The sequence below is a fragment of the Pan troglodytes genome, chromosome 3, assembly GCF_028858775.2.
Source record: "Pan troglodytes isolate AG18354 chromosome 3, NHGRI_mPanTro3-v2.0_pri, whole genome shotgun sequence".
NCBI lineage: Eukaryota > Metazoa > Chordata > Mammalia > Primates > Hominidae > Pan > Pan troglodytes.
The window spans coordinates 10,747,887-10,767,208 of record NC_072401.2 but is presented as its reverse complement, the minus strand read 5'-3'; the positions used below and the strand labels follow the sequence as shown (position 1 = coordinate 10,767,208).

General features: G+C 41.9%; 1 long non-coding RNA gene across 1 annotated transcript in view; it reads right to left on the bottom strand.

Annotated features, from left to right (window-relative positions):
• LOC107974190 (uncharacterized) overlaps positions 1-18,542 on the bottom strand; it is a 122,598-nt gene extending 104,056 nt beyond the window's left edge. Inside the window, exon 1 of the long non-coding RNA XR_001716751.3 lies at positions 18,464-18,542. This is a non-coding gene — a long non-coding RNA (uncharacterized LOC107974190). The remainder of the gene's footprint in view (positions 1-18,463) is intronic.
• Positions 18,543-19,322: the final 780 nt, after the last annotated feature.

Sequence of the window (19,322 nt, the reverse complement as noted above, 5' to 3'; positions counted from 1 at the left end):
ATCTGTCCAGTAAAACTTTCAGAGGGAACAGTATAAATGAAACCCATTGCCTTTAATAGAAAGCACATTAAGAGGCAACAGGCTGATTATGCATTTAAGATACAGATTTGTAACACCTGTCATAGGCACAAACTGCATACTCTGGAGGCCAGTAGTTTACAGATCTAGATTTATACATCATTGTAAAGCCTCAAGTGAGGTGTCTTCTGATCTGGACAATTTGATTTGCCTTCAAACAACTCACTTCAAAGAATGTAACGGTTGGTGCCGTAAAGAGGCTACACCCATGTTAAGACCCCTGGGCAACTGTCTGAAGCTCAATCTAAGGTCAGAGTAGAAGGGAAAACACTTGCCTTGTCCATTGTACGTACCATCTATCAGAGGGTCAGCTCTGCACACAGCATGGACGTCACTGAGTTCTTAAGCTCAGCCCTTCACAGCCAAGGGAGCCTGTGGCACATAAGGCTGAATACCTTAGATATGAGAACCATGGAGCCTGGGGACAAACACCTTAGTGACCCAGGCTCACAACAGACATTGTCCATGTGATCTATACCCAGTGGGGCTTCCCTGGGGGTCAAACAGAGGGCATCTCCCCCACAACACTTAGGTGGTGAGGATCTTCATGACTCTGGCTTGGGAACGACTCATGTGGACTTATAAGGAACAGGAGTATCAGCCTACATCATGTTTTGACCCTTCCATGTCCAAGGGGCAGAAACAATGAGGATCAGACCCTACAACAGAGTTGGGAAGAGTCAAAGCTAAACATGAGCCAGGAGCTTTCACTTAAGGTCAATACTGTTATCAATCCAGGCACATGGGTTAGAGCTGCCAGAAGTGCAAGCAGGAGGGTTTCCAACACTGTCATTCTTCTCATGCACTCAAAGGGGTTTTAAATGCATAGGCAGTATCAACTAAAATAGGTTCCCTAAGATTTATGAAAGACTACAAGCAGAATGTCTGAAGTGTGAACAAATTCTTCACACTAAGGAGCACCGATTTTTCAAAGTCAAAGGAGATTATATTCACTTTAGAAGTCAAAAATTGAAGGGATCTCTTACAAAAATATAGGGAAAATAAAGACTTCAGATCATATTTTACTGTAAACTGTATAGAGGTATATAGCAACGAAATCCAATACTTAACATATTAAAATGTCCACAAAGGTACGGATCTAAACCTAGTATTCTTTACTGCCCTATAAGGCACAGTGTTAAACTATCATATTTTGAACTCAGGATTACATAGAGCTGATATATAATCAAATTTTAGATCATTAAACATACTCAACATTTGTGGCGGAATGTATGAGACGTAAAAGGCACATCCTTCATAAATACGTTATTAGAGTTTTGGCTTCCTGATCGATCAGGAAGATTTCCTCCTTGAAGAAAAGCATCTCCATCACAGAAAATGGAAGAAAAAGCTCCTTGTTGCAGCAGGCTCTTATCCTGTCCCTTTCCTGCTCAAAGACACATCCAGGTGTCTTGGCATTTGGTTAGAATGACTGAGCTGCCCCAGGTCACACCCTCAACCTCTTGGGTTACTTGTTTTCATTCAGAGCCATATACAGCAGCACAGAGGGATTGACTCTACTTGTGCAGAACAATCCAGGGCAAAAGAAAACAGGAGTCTTTCATGCAGGTTCCTGGGACAGTGCCCAAATCATTTCCCACTCAGACTTCCCAACTAAACAGGAGCAAAAGAGTCCACTTACAAACAGGACCTCACATGGCCAGCATACCATACCACACAAAACTGGTGAAGTTTGTCTCCCAAAATGCATTCTCAGGCAGAGAAATCATAACTCATGATATAAAGAACCAACAGACCAAGGAAAACTATCCCTCACAAGTTACTACCATATAAAGACGCAGAGCCTACGGGGACAATGGTTAGAAGATGATCTCCTGTGCAAAGTGGATTAAAGAGCCTGAAATCTCAGCCCAGTGTGTGCAACCTCTTGGGGAGAGTGTGGCCAGGCTTATCACTGTGTGTCAACATCCTATGTTCATTTAGGATAAACTGATAAAGTTTCTTCCAGGGCATCAGAAAGGTGAAAAACTTCACTGCACGATTCATACTTCTAATAGGAATGGACCCCTATTTTGACACAGAAGGAATAAGAGCATCAGGCAGACAAGCTGAAGAATTCTCTTTGTAGTCTCAACACAGAGGCAGCATTATGAGAATCACACTAGATCCATGTACACAGCGGATAATGGAAAATGGCCTTGGAAGCTTTTGCCTTGGTGTATTAACGCAGTGTCCAGCCTAGCCCTGTCCCTCTGCAGGGAACCCAGGTAGATGAGGGTTTCCAATACATCCCTGGCTTCCTTCTCATGCAGCTCTTGGAGGATCCAATGGGAAGGCAGTGTTTCCTTATCAGGCCTTGTTACTCCTGCGAACAAGCCCTAAGCCTGTCATAAACAGGCCTTAAAGAAACTGGTCATAAACAGGATTTCTGCAGCAATGTGACATGCTCGTGATGGCTCTCACGCACAATGCTAGCAGTTGTTGGTTTACTGGAGCAGGGCAAGGAACGCCTGGCCCATCCAGAGTGGAAAATGGCTCAAACCACCAATAGCATGAGCAGCCTGTGCCTTAACATGTTTTTGCTGCTGATAATCAGCCAGAGCCTGTTTCTCTGCTCCTCATTAAGAATGCTTTGTTTCTTGTAAGAAATACTTTTAGTTAATCTATAATCTACAGAAGCAATGCTTGTCACTGGCTTACTGTCAATATGTATGTAGCTCACACTCTTTTCGTGACTCTCAGCTCTGAAGGCTGTTAGCCCCCTGGATCCCACTTTGCACTCAATTTCTATGTCATTGTCTTCAATTCCTCTAGTCCTGCTGGGCTGGGGTCTCCATGACTGGAGCTGGTCTCAGTAAGTGGCATCCAACGTGGGGACTCAAACCTGGGTCAAATGGTCACCAAAGTGATAGTTGGAGAACACAGAACTATGCTGGAGGACACCCGAGTACTCTTAAGCAATCCTCGTGGTAAGAAGGCGAGCCTAGAAGCATCAGGGTAACAATGGGACAAGAGTTGAGCAGGCACGAGGCTTATTTGAGTCTGCTTCCGCATCTCCTCAGAAAAGGAGGAGTGAAGGTTAGCACCAGCTGACTTATGCAGCTTTTTATTGCGGTAGAGAAATACTGCCCCTGGTTTCTGGACCGAGGAACTATGAATGTAGAGGTCTGGGAAAAGGTAGGCTAGCACACTGAAAAAGGCATAAGGATGGTGTTGAGGATATTCCTATAACTGTCTGGTCAGTGTGGGCTCTGGTTCATTCCACCTTGGAGCCTTTCCACACAGATGACAAGGAGGAATCAGAGGAAGGAGGAGAGTCTAATGAAGTAACAGAAGAGGTGCAGAGCAGGTTTGCTTGCCAGCTAAAGTGGCAAAGGAGAGAGAGGTTTGTCCCTACCCTCTGCACCCACTCATTATTTTGAAAAAAAGGAGTGGCCTGACCCTCCAGATCTTTCTTTTCCAGAGGACACTGGGCAAAAAGTAGTTGCCCTAGTGACTGGTCAAGCAGTGCCTCGAACAACCATTCCCAGTTCTACTCACACAGGAATCCAGCAAGCTAGACTAGAGGGTGACATGGATGGCTTGGCAGTTCCCTGTTAGAATACACCCACCTGATCAACAGGAGAATATCATAGCTACATTTGAGCCTTCTTCTTTTAAAATACTTTAAAAATTTAAACAAGCTATCAATATGGACCAGGTTCTTTTGTAATGGGACCGTTAAAGAATGTTGCTGTCTCCAGTCAGATGATGCCAGCAGGGACTGTAGGATTATTTCTAGGTAGGTCTAGTTTAAATTTAAAAGGAGTACAAGTACATACAGGAGTCTTTAATTCAAATTACAATGGGGAAATTCAAATTGTTATATATCTACTTCTGTTCCCTGGAAAGCAGAGCCAGGAGAGTGTATAGCACAGCTCCTGATTGTGCCATATGTGGAAATTGGGAAAAGTGAAACTAAATGAAAAGGAGGATTTGGAAGCTCAAACCAACAAGGCAAAGCAGCTTATTGGGTGAATCAAATTACTGATAAACGTTCTGCCTGTGAAACAGCTATTCAGGGAAAAAAATTTAAAGGATTGATAGATGCAGGAGCAGCCACTTCAGTCATTTCTCTACAGCACAGGACAGAAAGCTGTCCATGTGGCCAATTCAACCCACTCAATTTAACGTAGTTGGAGTTGGTAAAGCCCCTGACATATCAAAGCAGTTATATTTTGCATTATGAAGGACCCGATGGACAATCTGGGACTATTTAACCAATTGTAACTTCTGTACCTATGGATTTATGGGGAAGAGATTACAGCAATGGGGAACACAAGTGTTAATTCCAGAACAATTACACAGCCCTCAAAGTCAGCATATGATGCAAGAGATGGGGTATGGGACTCGCATGGGATTAGGAAAAAATTTACAAGGTTTAAAGAAACTGCTTCAAGTGGAAGGACAGAATTCTCATCAAGGTTTAGGATATCATTTTTGATGGCAGCCATTGTTAAGCCTCCAGAACCTGTACCTTGACAATGGTTAACAGATAAGCCAATTTGGATAGAACAATGGCTGCTGAGTGAAGAGAAACTGGAGGCCTTTGAGAACTTAGTTACTGAACAATTAGAAAAAGAACACATAGCTCCAACATTTTCCCCCTGGAATTCTCCAGTCTTTGTTATTAAAAAATCAGGTAAATGGAGGGTGTTGACAGATCTTAGAGCCATTAATTCAGTTATACAACCTATGGGAGCACTGCAGCCAGGATTGCCTTCTCCTGCTATGATTCCAAAAAACTGGCCTTTAATAGATTTAAAAGACTTTACTATCCCCTTAGCTGAGCAAGACTGAACTGTTTGCATTTACAATTCCTGCTGTAAACAACCTGCAGCCTGCTAAGCATTTTCACTGGAAAGTGTTGCCACAAAGCATGTTAAACAGTCCAACAATTTGCCTGACGTATGTAGGGCAAGCAATTGAACCTACTCGTAAAATATTTTCACAGCATTACATTATTATGTAGAAGATATTCTTTTGTGCTGCCTCCACTTGGGAAATATTACTCCCATGTTATGATCACTTGCAAAACTCGATTTCTCATGCCAGTTTAATTATAGCTTCTGACAAAATTCAGACTACTCTTTACTCCTACTTGGGAACCTCAGTAAATGACATTACAATAGTGCCACAGAAAGTAACCATATGTAAGGATCAATTGAAAACATTTAATGACTCAAAAATTACTAGGGGACATTAATTGGATACTACCTGATCTAGGCATTCCTACCTATGCCATGAGTAATCTATTTTCTATCCTTAGAGGAGATCCTAGTCTCAACTAACCCTCTGCAATTAACAAAGGAGGCTGAGGCAGAGTTACAGCTAATTGAAAAGCAAGTGCATAAGGCTCAAATAGAATAGATCCAGAGAAGATTCTAGATTTGCTATTTTTTCCGACTCAACATTCACCTACTGGTGTTATTGTTCAACAGCAAGACTTAGTAGAATGGCTTTTTCTTCCACAAGCTAATTCACGGACTAACTCCTTATTTGGATCCAATTGCTACTCTGATAGGAAATGGGAGAACTCAAATTGACAAATTACATGGATATGACCCTAGAAAAATTGTCCCTCTTACAAAGGCACAAATACAACAGGACTTTATAAATAGTCTTACTTGGCAAACCCATTTAGCTGATTTCATAGGTATTCTTGATAATCACTTTCTGAAAACAAAATTTTGATATCAAAAATTGGATTCTCCCTAGAATAACTAAATTTGAACCAATTGAAGGTGCTGAAAATATTTTTAACAAATGAGTCTAGTAATGGTAAAAGCTTCTTATTCTGGATCAAAAAGTTAAAGTTTTTCAGACACCCTATACTTCAAGCTCAAAAAGCAGAGACTTGTAGCTATAATTGAGGTGCTGGCTGCTTTTGAGATGCCTGTCAATGTAATTTCTGATTCTTCATATGTGGTCCATTCTACATAGTTGAAAATGCTCAGCTACGATTCCACACAGATGAGCAACATGACTATTTGCCCAATTACAAACCGCAGTTAGGAATAGAATGCACTCTTTTTACATTACTCATATTAGAGCTCATACACCTCTTCCAGGACCTTTGACTGCAGGGAATCAAATGGCTGATCATCTAGTTGCTACTGCAGTATCTAATGCTGGACACTTTCACAATTTAACCCAAGTTAATGCCTCTGGTCTCAAACGCAGATATAGCAATACCTGGAAAGCAGCTAAAGCTATTATCCAGCGATGCCCAAGTTGCCAAAAGGTACATTCCTCATCTTTTATAGGAGGAGTTAATCCTCGAGGATTGGAACCTAATTCTCTTTGGCAAATGGATGTCACACATGTTCCCTCGTTTGGGAGACTAGCTTATGTACATGTGTGGACACCTTTTCTCACTTTGGGCTACATGCCAATCAGGAGAGTCTTCTGCCTGATGTTTAACACTGCACAGGCACAACCTTTTGCAGTGTTTTGCAGTGATGGGCATTCCAGCTTCTATTAAAACAGATAATGCCCCAGGCTATACTAAGCCAAGCTCTAGCTACATTTTTCTCTATATGAAATATTAAACACATTACTGGCATCCCATATAATTCACAAGGACAAGCCATTGTGGCAAGAATGAATCTCCCCCTGAGACAGCAATTACAAAAACAAAGGGAGAGAGAGTGACTACAGGACCCCACACATGCAATTGAATCTAGCATTATTGATTTTAAATTTTTTGAGCCTGCCTAAAGGCCAGATGCTATCAGCAGCTGGAACCAGTGGCAAAGACAGAAGCAGAACAACTGGTTTGGTGGAGAGGTCTGATAACACAAAGTTGGGAAATATGTAACATAACTTGGGGTACAGGTTATGCCTGTATTTCTCCAGGCCAGAATCAGCAGCTGATTTGGATACCATCGAGACACCTGAAACCTTATCATGAGCCAGATGCTGAGGAAGAGACTTTGGGAAGAACCCAAGGACTGCAGCCATGTCTAGACTGACAATAAGGAAGACACCAGTCCTGGCGAGCAACACTCATGGTGGCACAGCCACCCACCTGAGGCCAGATCAAAAAGTTGACACAGATGGCAGAAAAAAATCTGAAGAAAGTGGGACGACCAGTTACAATGAGTAATCTAATGGTAGCTATGATGGCTGTGCTCACCATTGCCATATTCCCCCAGTAACTGCTGAAACAAAAAACAATTACACTTATTGGGCAAATATTCCACCACTTCTACAGCCAGTAACATAGTTAGACCCCCCAGCAGAGGTATACACTAATGATAGTTTTTGGATGCCTGGTTCCACAGATAATAGAGGCCCATCTCACACCCAAGAGGAAGGAACAATTAAGAATATCTCATTGGGATTTGATCATCTACGTATTTGCATCGGAAAAGCCAATGGGTATTTACCTCCCAGTCTTCAATCTTGGCAGGCAATAGTACCTTAATGTAACGTCTTTGTGGCACAATCACTTATGCTTTCTGGTCTTAGTATTTATTACAATGATTGTGCTCCTGTAGCCAAAGTTTACCACCCTCAAAAACCTATCTGATAAAGTGGATTGGACATGGTCAGAAAAATGAAGGCATTTGCTTGGGAAGATTGTATAGCAAGGCAGGCAGAGGTGTTGTGTAATTGTTCATATGGAGTCATTATTGATTGATCCCCTACCTAAAGGTGCATTTATGAGGCCCACCTCTCAATCTGCAGGTAATGCTCACCCTGCATCTAAACAAAATAATCAGATGGTGGACACTATAAGAAGTACAGCAAGAGTTCCTATTATTTTGGCATATGGTGGTATAGTGGCACCTCAACCCCAAATGATATGGCCTGCTGTAGGAGCTAAACATAAGGAGTTGTAGTAAGTATTAATGGCACTAAAAAGGATAAAGATTTGGGAATGAAGATATACTAAAGCCAACCCCATGTAATCTTAATTATGTTAGAATTGGCTCATGATTCAGTCTGGATACAGAGTTGTGTCCGTCCTCCTTTCCTGCTTGTAGTGGGTGATTTAAAACTTGATCTCCCTAATCATGTGACTTGTCAAGAATGTAGTTTGTTTTCTTGTGTGATTTCTTCCTTGTATAATACTGATCATTCTATTTTAGTGGTAAGAGCCCAAGAAGGAGTACGGATACCTGTAAAGGTTTCCCGTCCTTAGGAAGCCTCTCCTGTGCGTATTATTACTGAAATTCTTCAAAAGATTTTCAGGTGCTTTTGGCATTTCATTGCCACTGTAAAATCATTATGGGATTGATTGCTGTCACAGCTACTGCTGCAGTAGCTGGAGTTGCTTTGCATTCCACAGTACAAACAGCAGACTATGTAAATAATTGGCAGAAAAATTCTACTCTAATATAGACCAGAAACTAGCTAATCAAATCAATGATCTCCACCAAACTAATGTGGCTAGGAGATCTAGTAACTAGTTTAGAGTATAGAATGGTTACAATGTGACTGGAATACTTCTGATTTTTACATTACTTCTCATCTGTATAATGAAACAGAACATGAGTAAGAAACAGTTAAGAGACATTTTAAGGGTCATACTGGAAATTTATCTTTAGATATTCCAAAACTGAAGGAACAAGTATTTCAAGCCTCTCAGGCACATCTGACGCTAACGCCAGGAAGAGAAGTGCTTGAAGGAGCTGCAGGCAGATGAGCAGTTATTAACCCATTAAAATGGATCAAGACACTTGGAGGCTTTGTGATTTCAATGATTGTGCATTTAATCTACGTCATCTTCGTGTAGTCTGCAGATGCGGATCCAGAATCCTGCGAGAAGTAGCCCACTGTGACAAAGCTGCCTTTGTCTTTATTGCTTTGCAAAAGCAGAAAGGGAGACATGCTGAGAACAAGCCCTAAGCCTATCATAAACAGGCCTTAAAGAAACTGGCCACAAACAGGATCTCTGCAGCAATGTGACATGGTCATGATGGCTATCACGCACACTGCTAGTTGTTGGTTTACTGGAGCAGGGCAAGGAATGCCCGGAGCAGAAAACTGCTCAAACCACAAATGGAATGAGTAGCCTGTACCTTAACAACATGTTTTGGCTGCAGACAATCAGCTAGAGCCTGTTCCTCTGCTCCTCGCTAAGAATGCTTTGTTTCCCATAAGGAATGCTTTTAATCTATAATCTATAGAAGCAATGGTTATCACTGGCTTACTGTCAATAAATATGTGGGTCAAGCCCCCTGGATCCCACTTTGCACTATTTCTGTGTCTTTAGCGCCACTGGGTTGGGGTCTCCATGACTGAGCTGGGTCTTGGTAGTTACAATTCATGGAACTGGAGGAAGTTAAAATGGCAAGACAGAATTAAGGTTAATCCTTCATAAGTGATTAAATTGCTTACATTCAAGTGAGAGCTATACTATTTTAGGCATTTAGAAACAAACTTAGTTTATAAAATAAAATGGTATTATGTTAGATAATCTTTCCCCTGAGCAGTAATAGAATGATGAGTGTATTGTCAGAAAAGCATTAATTGCCAGTAAAATATCCCACAGCAATAGAAACCTAGGACTTCTGGACTCATATTCCTGTCTGATGTGGGATAACAGGTTCGTTTCTACCACACTGTCTTTCCATGACATTTACCATCATTTTCACAGGAAAAGAAATGCAGAATTCAAGTGTGCCTTAAAGGAAGCTGGGGTTAGAGTGGGAAGATATTTAGCTGAAAGACAACACTGACCAACTTCTGGATCGCAAGGAAGAGAACAGACCCAATCTTCCCCATCTTGGGGAGGCCTAGAGCTCATTTTCTCAGATGCTGCTGCTCAGAGACTCACTGAGCCACCTTCTATTCCACCTGTGAGTCGGGTGCCCGAAAGCTACAGAACTTGGGGTTGGTAGCGGTGAGACCAATAGACTATCCACTGAGAAGTTCTTGAACATGTGGTTACAGATTCCCTCCTACCTCCGTCACCATTTCCTCAAATATAGCTTAGGACACAAATAGGAAAGCAGTTCATTAATGACACGTACTAAGTTAACGGTCACCACTTAGAGGACACAGCAGTAAGAACGCACAAGGATCATGGCTCTACCTTTCCTCTGCCATTCCTTTAAGGGATTGCTCTTGAATTCTGACTCAAATAACCACAGAGGAAGAGGGAGGGGAGGCTGCATCCTTCTAAAAGGTAGGTTCCTAAAGGTCAAACACCACATCTGCTTATACCCCAAGGCCACATTTATTATTACAGGAAAGTGATGGGAATCTGCCTTAACTGTTCATGCGGACCTCAACTCCATATGACTAATAGAACTTCCTGGTATAACCACAGTGGCTGTGAGCTGTTAGCCCACTGACATTGCATACAGATCAAGGCACTTATCAAGCAGTATACCTACAAGAAACCACCCATTTGGTGGTGGTTTCCAGTAACGTGGACTTTGAGATGATAGAAGCACTGAGCATCACTTAGGAGGTGGTCTCCAAGACAGTGTTCACAGGAGTCTTGACCAAGCCTGATCTGGTGGACAAGAGCACTCAACGTGAGGTCACTCGCGTGGTACCAAACCTCCTGAGCCACCTGAATGACCGCATGATTCTCAAGCACCCAAGTCATCAGGATACCCAGGACTGGTTCAGCCTTGCTGAGGTTCTGCAGAATTTTAATGCCACCCACCCTTCAGGAATCTTCTGGAAGACGGGCTAGTTTCCTTCCTTGCAGGAGGACGACCAAATTTATTATGTTTATGAATCTCTGCCCTCGTTAGAAAACAAAGACAGTCACCAGAATATAAGAAGAGTCCTAAGTTGGGCATCAACATACTCAATAAACTTGAAAAGTGATCTGGTAGAATTAGTGCATTTATCACAGAATTATTGCTTTAATACAGAAAGTAAAAGGGAAGGAAGATATTTGGCTGTTTGGCAAATATCAAGTTGAGTTCTGCAAATGCAGTACTGTAATTGAACATATTTTCCGAGAAGGTAATAAGGCTGTATATGGAACAAACTGGCAGTTTGAAAATCAACATCTTCACAGAGAGGATGCCAAGACTTGTGAATCACAGGGCATTAGAGACTACCATAAAACAGCAAATCAAAGCACTGGAAGATCCAGCTGTTGATGTGCTACACATGGTGACTGACAGGGGGTCTAACTCACCTTCACAAACATTCCAGAAAAAAGGTTTTAACCTCCATAGAACTTCCAAGTCTAAAGTCCAAGCTATTAGACGTGAACAAGCTGAAAAATTGTTCTGACATTACCTCTTTATTCCAGAAAATCAGAAGGAAAAGTCCAAGAAAAAATTTGTTTCTTCATTTTTAAGGCAGATTCTTCCATAGCTGAAATCTGTAAGCACTCTATCTGCTAACATCAGGCCATCAACCACATGTACAACCTCGTGTTGGCCCATAGGATTCTCCAGGACAAGCTGAGGTCATCTCATTGCTCATGGGTCCCAGGTGCTCCACGTCTCTACAGAAAACACTGGGGACAAAGTCTATCCTCTCCATGTGCAACAGGAAGCACCTGCCACTGACAACTCCCCAACTATGACAGACTCTTGAAGACAGACTTCTACATTTTTCACCTTTAAGAGACATACAAGGCCTGTTGTCACCTAAACCTAGGTTTTTCCATGGCATTTGACAAACCACTTTTGTTCCAGTACAAAAGCATCAGATTGGTGGAAAAGAATTTCTGCAGACCCTTGTAGGGATGTGAATGAGTGATAACAAGTGGGGACAGGGAATGTGGTTTCTCTTCTCTCATCCTTCAGGTGAAGGACCAACTGTTTCATAGCCTGCTCTAGTTTCAGAAGGACCAAGGCCCCTTATTTTCCATAAGGGATTTCAGAGAGCAAGGAAGGCACAGTAAAGTCTTTGCATTTCATGTTGACTTTAAGACCTCACCCTGTACCAGAGGGCAACAATTTCCATTTCAAGATGTCAATTTCAAGGAGACTGTTCACCAGCAGAAAGATCAAGCGAGAAAAAAAATGACAAAAGTGAAATAGAATGAGTTCTCTGAACATGCTGCCATTTTTGGACAAGGAATAACGTGCCAGAAATCTCAATAAAAACAATCTTCGTACCAAGCTGGACACCATTAGAGGTACAACATGGCAAGATTTTATGATGGCTTACCAAAGACAACACAAGCTGCATGACAACTCAGATCTGTACGAAGTGGGGAAAAATGGAACATATACAACGACACCATTATGAACTCAGAAATCTGTTTCCATAGGAATAACCAAGTTAAAAATACCTCAACAGAACTGTCCAGGCTGAGATGACCACTTCCCTTTAGTGGCAGTCATGACAGAGCAGCCTAGACTCATAGGCTCATCTCAAGACCAGGTAGATTTACCACATCTGCTGATTGAATACTCAGATTTACTAGAAGTTGGTTCACTGTGACGGGGAAAAATAATCCAGATGTGTTTTATTTTCTGCACCCAATCATCCATTACTGAACAAATTTGCTATTATGGCAGAGAAAAACCAAACAGATCAGGAACAACCTGTACAGCCTGTATGAGCAGAAGGTGTTAGGTTTTGGAGGGAAGGTGAGGGTTAAAGACGCACAGAAAGAGGGTGGCTCAACAGCAAATGCAGGCTTTATGTCCAGCATAAAACCTACAGAAGTCAGGGACCAGCTTAATGTCAGAGCCCACCACTGCTTACAGGCTGGGGGTACTTATAGGTATGGGCAGGAGAGGTCTGAGCAATATGGCTTGTTGACCAGCAGGATATTGTTAAGATGTTCCCATGATGAGGTGGTTCTGGTCCTTGTTTCATTGGGATGTCATCGTGATGTTCCTTGGCACTTTGTCCAGCAGGAAATGATAGGGATGTTTCTTTAGTTCAGCCTTTGTCCACCTTGTGGTCAAGTGGTTAGGCAGGATGTTTCTCATTGCCCAAACCCCCATGAACTATTTCACTTTGACCAAGATCTGCAAAATAGCAGGGAGCTTACAGAATGGTGCAGTTTAGACTAACAGAAGGTACACATCTGCGTTGCACTCACGAACTTTCAGAGGGCTCAGGACATGCAGTAAACATGGTCCTGCCTACCATGGCTGTCAGACAGAGCCTGGGCAAGATCTCATTCTGGAAACCCTAAGGAGTTGCCCTTCCCAAAGGCAGTGGCATTGTCACAAGATGTCCTCTATTATTGGGGCTGAAAAAACTTGTTTATGATGATAGGTGAAGAGACAGGGTCAGTCATTGGCCTTTGAGATCAAGATTTCAGATGCTTCAGAGACAGGAAGGAAAAAAAGTCACTGAAGCCCAATATTGCTAGCAAAGGAATATGAATCAGTCATAAGCTAATCCTACTGAAGATAGGTCCTCACATATCCAGTAGACCTTCCTGGTACAAGGAGTGTATTATTCATTCAGCCTGCTCACATTGAGTGGTAAAGGAAGGCACTCATCAAGAGGCACATTCACAAGCAAGAAATGATCCACTTGGTGGTCATCAGTTACATGGACATGTTTCATCATAGGGGTGATGAAAATTGCTCAGAAATTAGGCCCTAATACAGATAGCACCACAATAATCTTGACAAAGCCTAATCTGGCAGCCAAAGTACCAAATACAAGATCCTTCATGTGATATGAACCCTGGCGTTCCACCCAGGTGCTGACTCCAATGGGCTCACTGCTGAGGACCAAGTAAACTCAGGAGTTCCACTAAGTTCTCACCAGCTTTACTGCCAAGCTAAGACACATAAGTCTGAAAACTTCAAGGCTAGCCAATGAGGTCCCTGTTCCACACTGCTATCAGTCACTGTGCAAGGTAAAGGGTTTTGCATCTGCTCCACAGCCAACATAAAATTCATTACAAACGAGCCCCCATATTCTCTTCGTAGAGCCATCCACCAGGACTACTGAGCTATTCTCCCCAGAAAAGCATCTCCAGAAAACAGAAGGGTTAATGACTGGCAGACATCACCAAGAGCTACTTCTCCCATCTAAAATGGGTCACTGGCTCCGTACTTTGGCATGTGGCCAAAGTAGGCCAAGCTACAAAGCAAGTTACCAGTAGCTTCCACTAGAGAAGGTAACATAACACTGCCAGGCTTCCACAAGTCATGGGAGCTCAAAAAATGGTGTATGTCAGGAGAAGATTCGTTGAATTAAAAAACAGCATTAATAGTCCAGTTAAAATGGGATGTACATTGAGAAATGGGATCCAAAATACTTTGTTCACATGTAGTTTTATAAGGGATGTTTTTCTCCTTTTCAGAACTTGTAAGTACAGTGAAGTATATAGCAAGTAACAGCAAGAGGGAATAAACATAATACCCCTGTGTGGAGGTCCAAGCTTCCTAACCTCCACTACACTTGAGAGAACAAAGAGAGTTTTGCCCATTACCTACAACAATCATCTTAGAACAACTAATGACGTGTAGAGAAATGGCAGAAGAGGTGGGTCTAGTTTTAGATCCTTGAATATGTTAAAATCCCACGTATTTTTTGAGTGAAAAAAGGCAGGACATTTAAAAAGACAAGCCATCCCTTGAAAACAATGAGACTTGGTTATTCAATGTTTACATTATCAAGTCTCACTTATTGCATTGCTTATTCTCTGCCTGTGCCAGCACTGAGCCCATCCGTCTGCACAAAGGGACTTCCAGGTGGTTTGCCATTTGATTAGAATGATTGGCTGCCCTAGGCCACACCCTCAACTCGATTCATTTATTTGCATGCAGCATCACATCTCGGCAGCCCAGGGGAATTGATGCCACTGGAAGAAACAATGATCATGGCAGATAGAGCTTAAGGGTAAACTATCCAACTTGTTCAAGTAGGGAAGACATTCCTGGAGACATTCTACAACTTCCTCACAGAGAACCCAGTGATATGGAGCCCACTCACCTACTTAAGTGACCAGGTAGATTCCGATTCTACCCATTCAGTAGCTGTTATGCCCCACCCTACATTCCCTGCACCACCCCCACCACACACACACACACACACACACACACACACACACACACTGGTTCACCACCTTCCTCTGAAATTCCTAGGATCTCTTTAAATAAATGTCAGGTAGTGGCAAATAAGTGACCCCTAGAGATATCCTTGTCCTAATGCTAATGCTTAGAACCTATTAACATGTTATTCAACATGGCAAGAGGGAATGAAGGGAACACATGGAAATAATATGCTCCCCTGGATGATTTCTGTATCTTCAAGTCAGCTAATTGGCCACCATGTTATCAGAAAGTCAGACTAAGAAGAGGGAAGCAAAAGTGCAGGTGGGTGAAATAATTGAAGATACACATTCATCTTTGAGATGAATGACGATTCTAACTTTGAACAATAAAGGGGCCACAAGACAAACAGTGTAAGAAACCACTGGACAAGTCAGTCAAGGAAACAGTGTCCTTTAGAGAAATAATAGGAGCCCAACCCTACCATCTTGATTTTATCAAAGTGAGAACCATTTTGATTTTCCGGCCAAATATGAAAACAGGCAGCAGTATCATGACAGAGCTGCCAGGATTTGTGAATTACAGTTGAGTTGCTACTTTATGATGTTCAAGGCATCAGAAGAGCCAAGTGTTGATAGGCTGCACACAGTGACTAGAAAGGTCTGGATTGCCATTATAGATACTTCACAAAAAATTGATTTTAACTGTTGTATGGCAGCCAAGTCCAAAATTGAAGACTCAAGTTAATTTTGAAGACATTGATTCAAACAGAAAAGTTATCAAGTTGACTTTACTTCATCACAGAATGACAAAACAGCAGAATACAGGGAAAAGGCTCTAAAAATCTAGGAAGCCATTCTTTTAACCCATTTCTTCAGACTCTTACATGGCTGAAATCTCAGCTGCTGATCCCCTGTCCACCAGGAGGGCAGCAACTGCATCTCTAGCCACATGCCTTTCATTGTGTAGTTCTCATGTCCAAAAACTGCAGAAGGGCAGTCTGCAGCTACTCCAGATCAAGGATCTGCATCTGGCCCCTGGAGGAGCAGACACCATAAACAGGAAGAAGTTCCCAGAGAAGAGGCTTTCATGGCCATCCTATGATAGACACCAACTCAAATTCCCCTGTAAACTAGGCTCTCTGTCCAGCACTCTATCTCCACAGCAAGTCTCCAAGGAGAGGAAGCGCCATAACTCTTCCAAACTGATGACACAGCTAACATAGTAATGGGACTGTTATCAGTCTCCACTTAACCATTCGTCCCTGAGGAATTAGTATAAAAGCTGTGGTAGCAATTTGATTTCAGCACTAAGACTAAAGTCCTATTCTCAGAAGCACAAGTTATAGTTGGAACATCATCTCCTGACTGGGAAAGATTGTTTTCAAACATCGGAGTCCTCCCTGCTCTCTGAATTATCCCATTATCTTCCAGACTGATGAATAGCAAGTATATTTCCTGGTTTTGGTATTATCTTATGAACAAAAGTTTCAGGAGTATCAGTATCAACCTGCATGAATTCTCTTGGAGCCAATGTTATAACCACCTGTAATAAATCTGTTTATACATGATCATGAAGAGAGCAAGAAATGCAGTGGTTGAGAGATATTAGTCACCCAGGAAGGAAACCTGTGTATTTTTCACTCCATCCAGTAAAGAAACATCGAGATTTGTCTCACAAGGTTTTGCCTTCATATTTCCTGTTTTCATAACAAAAAAAATATATATCTATATCTATATCTATATAGATATATAGAAAAGATGTTCATTTAAGAAGCCTTAGTCTGAGCACTGAGTCATCTTAGTTAGAAGGAAACATGACAAAGTTCAGCATCACAGGAGAGAGAACAAGACAGAACTTCTATACCTGTCTGGGCAAGCTTAGAAATCTCTCAGATGAGGCTGTTCACCATTGAACTGTGAGCCACGTCCCATGTCTTCTGGGTGGAAGATGTCTGAAGACAGCTCAGCTGGGCACATGGAAATGCATGCTCTTGGAGAAGCAACATGCATACTCAGACATCCTTGACCAGGGGTGGGATGGTTACAGAAACAATTCTGGGAACATTTTTGTCTTTCAATGGTAGGTGAGGGCAAAGAATGTAAGTAGCTCTTTGCTGGGAGGGGCTACTCCACTGTACACCTCTTACAATACAAGGCATCATGATGGTTCAAGACACACCATTTTGTTCTAACTACTTCCAGAGAGGGTAACTATTAATCTCCATCCTAAAGACAGTGAGAAATGGAAGGTTCAGAAATAGCACTTTTACTTTTAATCTGTCAGAGAGAATGAAAGCACATCACTAAAGCTAAGTAAAATGGAAGAGACAACTCCTCAAAATTCAGCTTCAATGAAGACAAGACTTTTCAGGGTAAGTACAAGATTAACTTCTGTGGCACCCCCTGCATGTCAGCTATCAGCACAGGCATTTTCTGGGATCAAGCATCTCCATGCAGTTTAATAAAAAGGCAGCTCCAACAGAAATCCAAGGAGGAAAAACCACTATACACCTGTTATCCCCTCTTTTGAAAACTCCTGGTATTCACTTGCTTGTCTTCAGTGCTGTAGGGTTAAGACAATGTCATTTCAACTTCACTAAGGGACTGCTATTCTTTAAGGAGTTTGGTCACTTTTCACAAATGCCTTCTGCAAAGAGGCCTTTTAACTTCTACTTCATACCTCTTCAAGGTACAAATGATACTATCATAAGCTATCTGAGTAAAGAATTCCAGGAACATACAGCTCCTTAGGGCCATGAACCCCCACCTATGGGCAATATTCTCCCCATTTCATTTAGTAGAGGCTCATAATGAGACAGGGATGAGGATGGCAATTATCCTTCAAGAGTTTAACAGGTAGCATGATATCATGGTATCATGGGTAGTGATCAAGAGTCTTTTGTTGGCCAAACTGCAAGGCCTCCTAGCCTTCTGAGATGCCCCACTCTGTACTTCCTTATGAAGTACAACTTTAGTAAACAACCCTGTGAAGGCCATTTTGCAAAAACCTCCCACACACTTGACAGCCAATTATTTTCAATATCTGATGAGGTTCTTCCACCATCTCCCAGGTGATGCCTGATATTCCCAGCTGGTCCTTAGCATGAATCCTGTCAGTTTGGCCAGCAAACCCTTCTCTGAACTTTATCTGGGTAGTTTTCCATCAACTGACCCCACACTATTTCTTGACTATAAATTTCTATTTGCCTACACTGTACTTTAACAGGTGAGAAGGCAGCCAAAATTGTATTTAAAATACACTTTGTAGAAGTTTGAGTTTACATTTCAACTTTCGACTTTTAAGTAATCCATTGTATTAGTTGATTTAGAGATGAGATCCCCTTTGACTATTTGAGGGCACTAATCTGTCATGAAATTAAGAATTCTTCCCCTCTATTAATCTTTTACTGTTACAGTGGAAACCAAGGCTGTGTCGCTGTCACACTACATGAGATTCTCCAGGACAAGGTGAGGTCATCTTACTGATGGGTCCCAGGTGCTCCACATTTGCAGAAAACAGTGAGAACCGGCTCTGTCCTCTGGTGCCTAACAGAACTCTGAACACACTCAACTATGACATGGGAGTTCTTTTGAAAGAACTCAGCTTCTGTCTGAAATGTTCTATCTTTAAGGAACCTACAACCTGTTATGAGTCTCCTAATCTTGGGGTTTTGCCAATTGACAGACTACTTTGTTCTGGGACAAAAGCATCTGTTTGGTGAAAGAATTTTAGGAAACCTGTGTAGGAATGTGGGTTAGAGTGGTAAGTGGGGACTGGGAATGATGAGCTCCCTTCTCTCCCATCCTTCTGTTAAAGAACAAGTTGTTTTTCTTAACTCCCTCCAGTTTTAGACAAGAAACAGAAGCCTTTATTTTCCAGTGAGTGGAATGCAGGCACAGTTAAAACCCTTACAGTTGATGTTGACACAAACCTCCACCATGTCAAAAGAACAGTTTCCCCATTGCTTGTTTTTCTCATTAAAAAGTCAGGAAACAACAGGTGCTGGAGAGGATGTGGAGAAATAGGAACACTTTTACACTGTTGGTGGGACTGTAAACTAGTTCAACCATTGTGGAAGTCAGTGTGGTGATTCCTCAGGGATCTAGAACTAGAAATACCATTTGACCTAGCCATCCCATTTCTGGGTATATACCCAAAGGACTATAAATCATGCTGCTATAAAGACACATGCACATGTATGTTTATTGCGGCATTATTCTCAATAGCAAAGACTTGGAACCAACCCAAATGTCCAACAATGATAGACTGGATTAAGAAAATGTGGCACATATACACCATGGAATACTATGCAGCTATAAAAAGTGAAGAGTTCATGTCCTT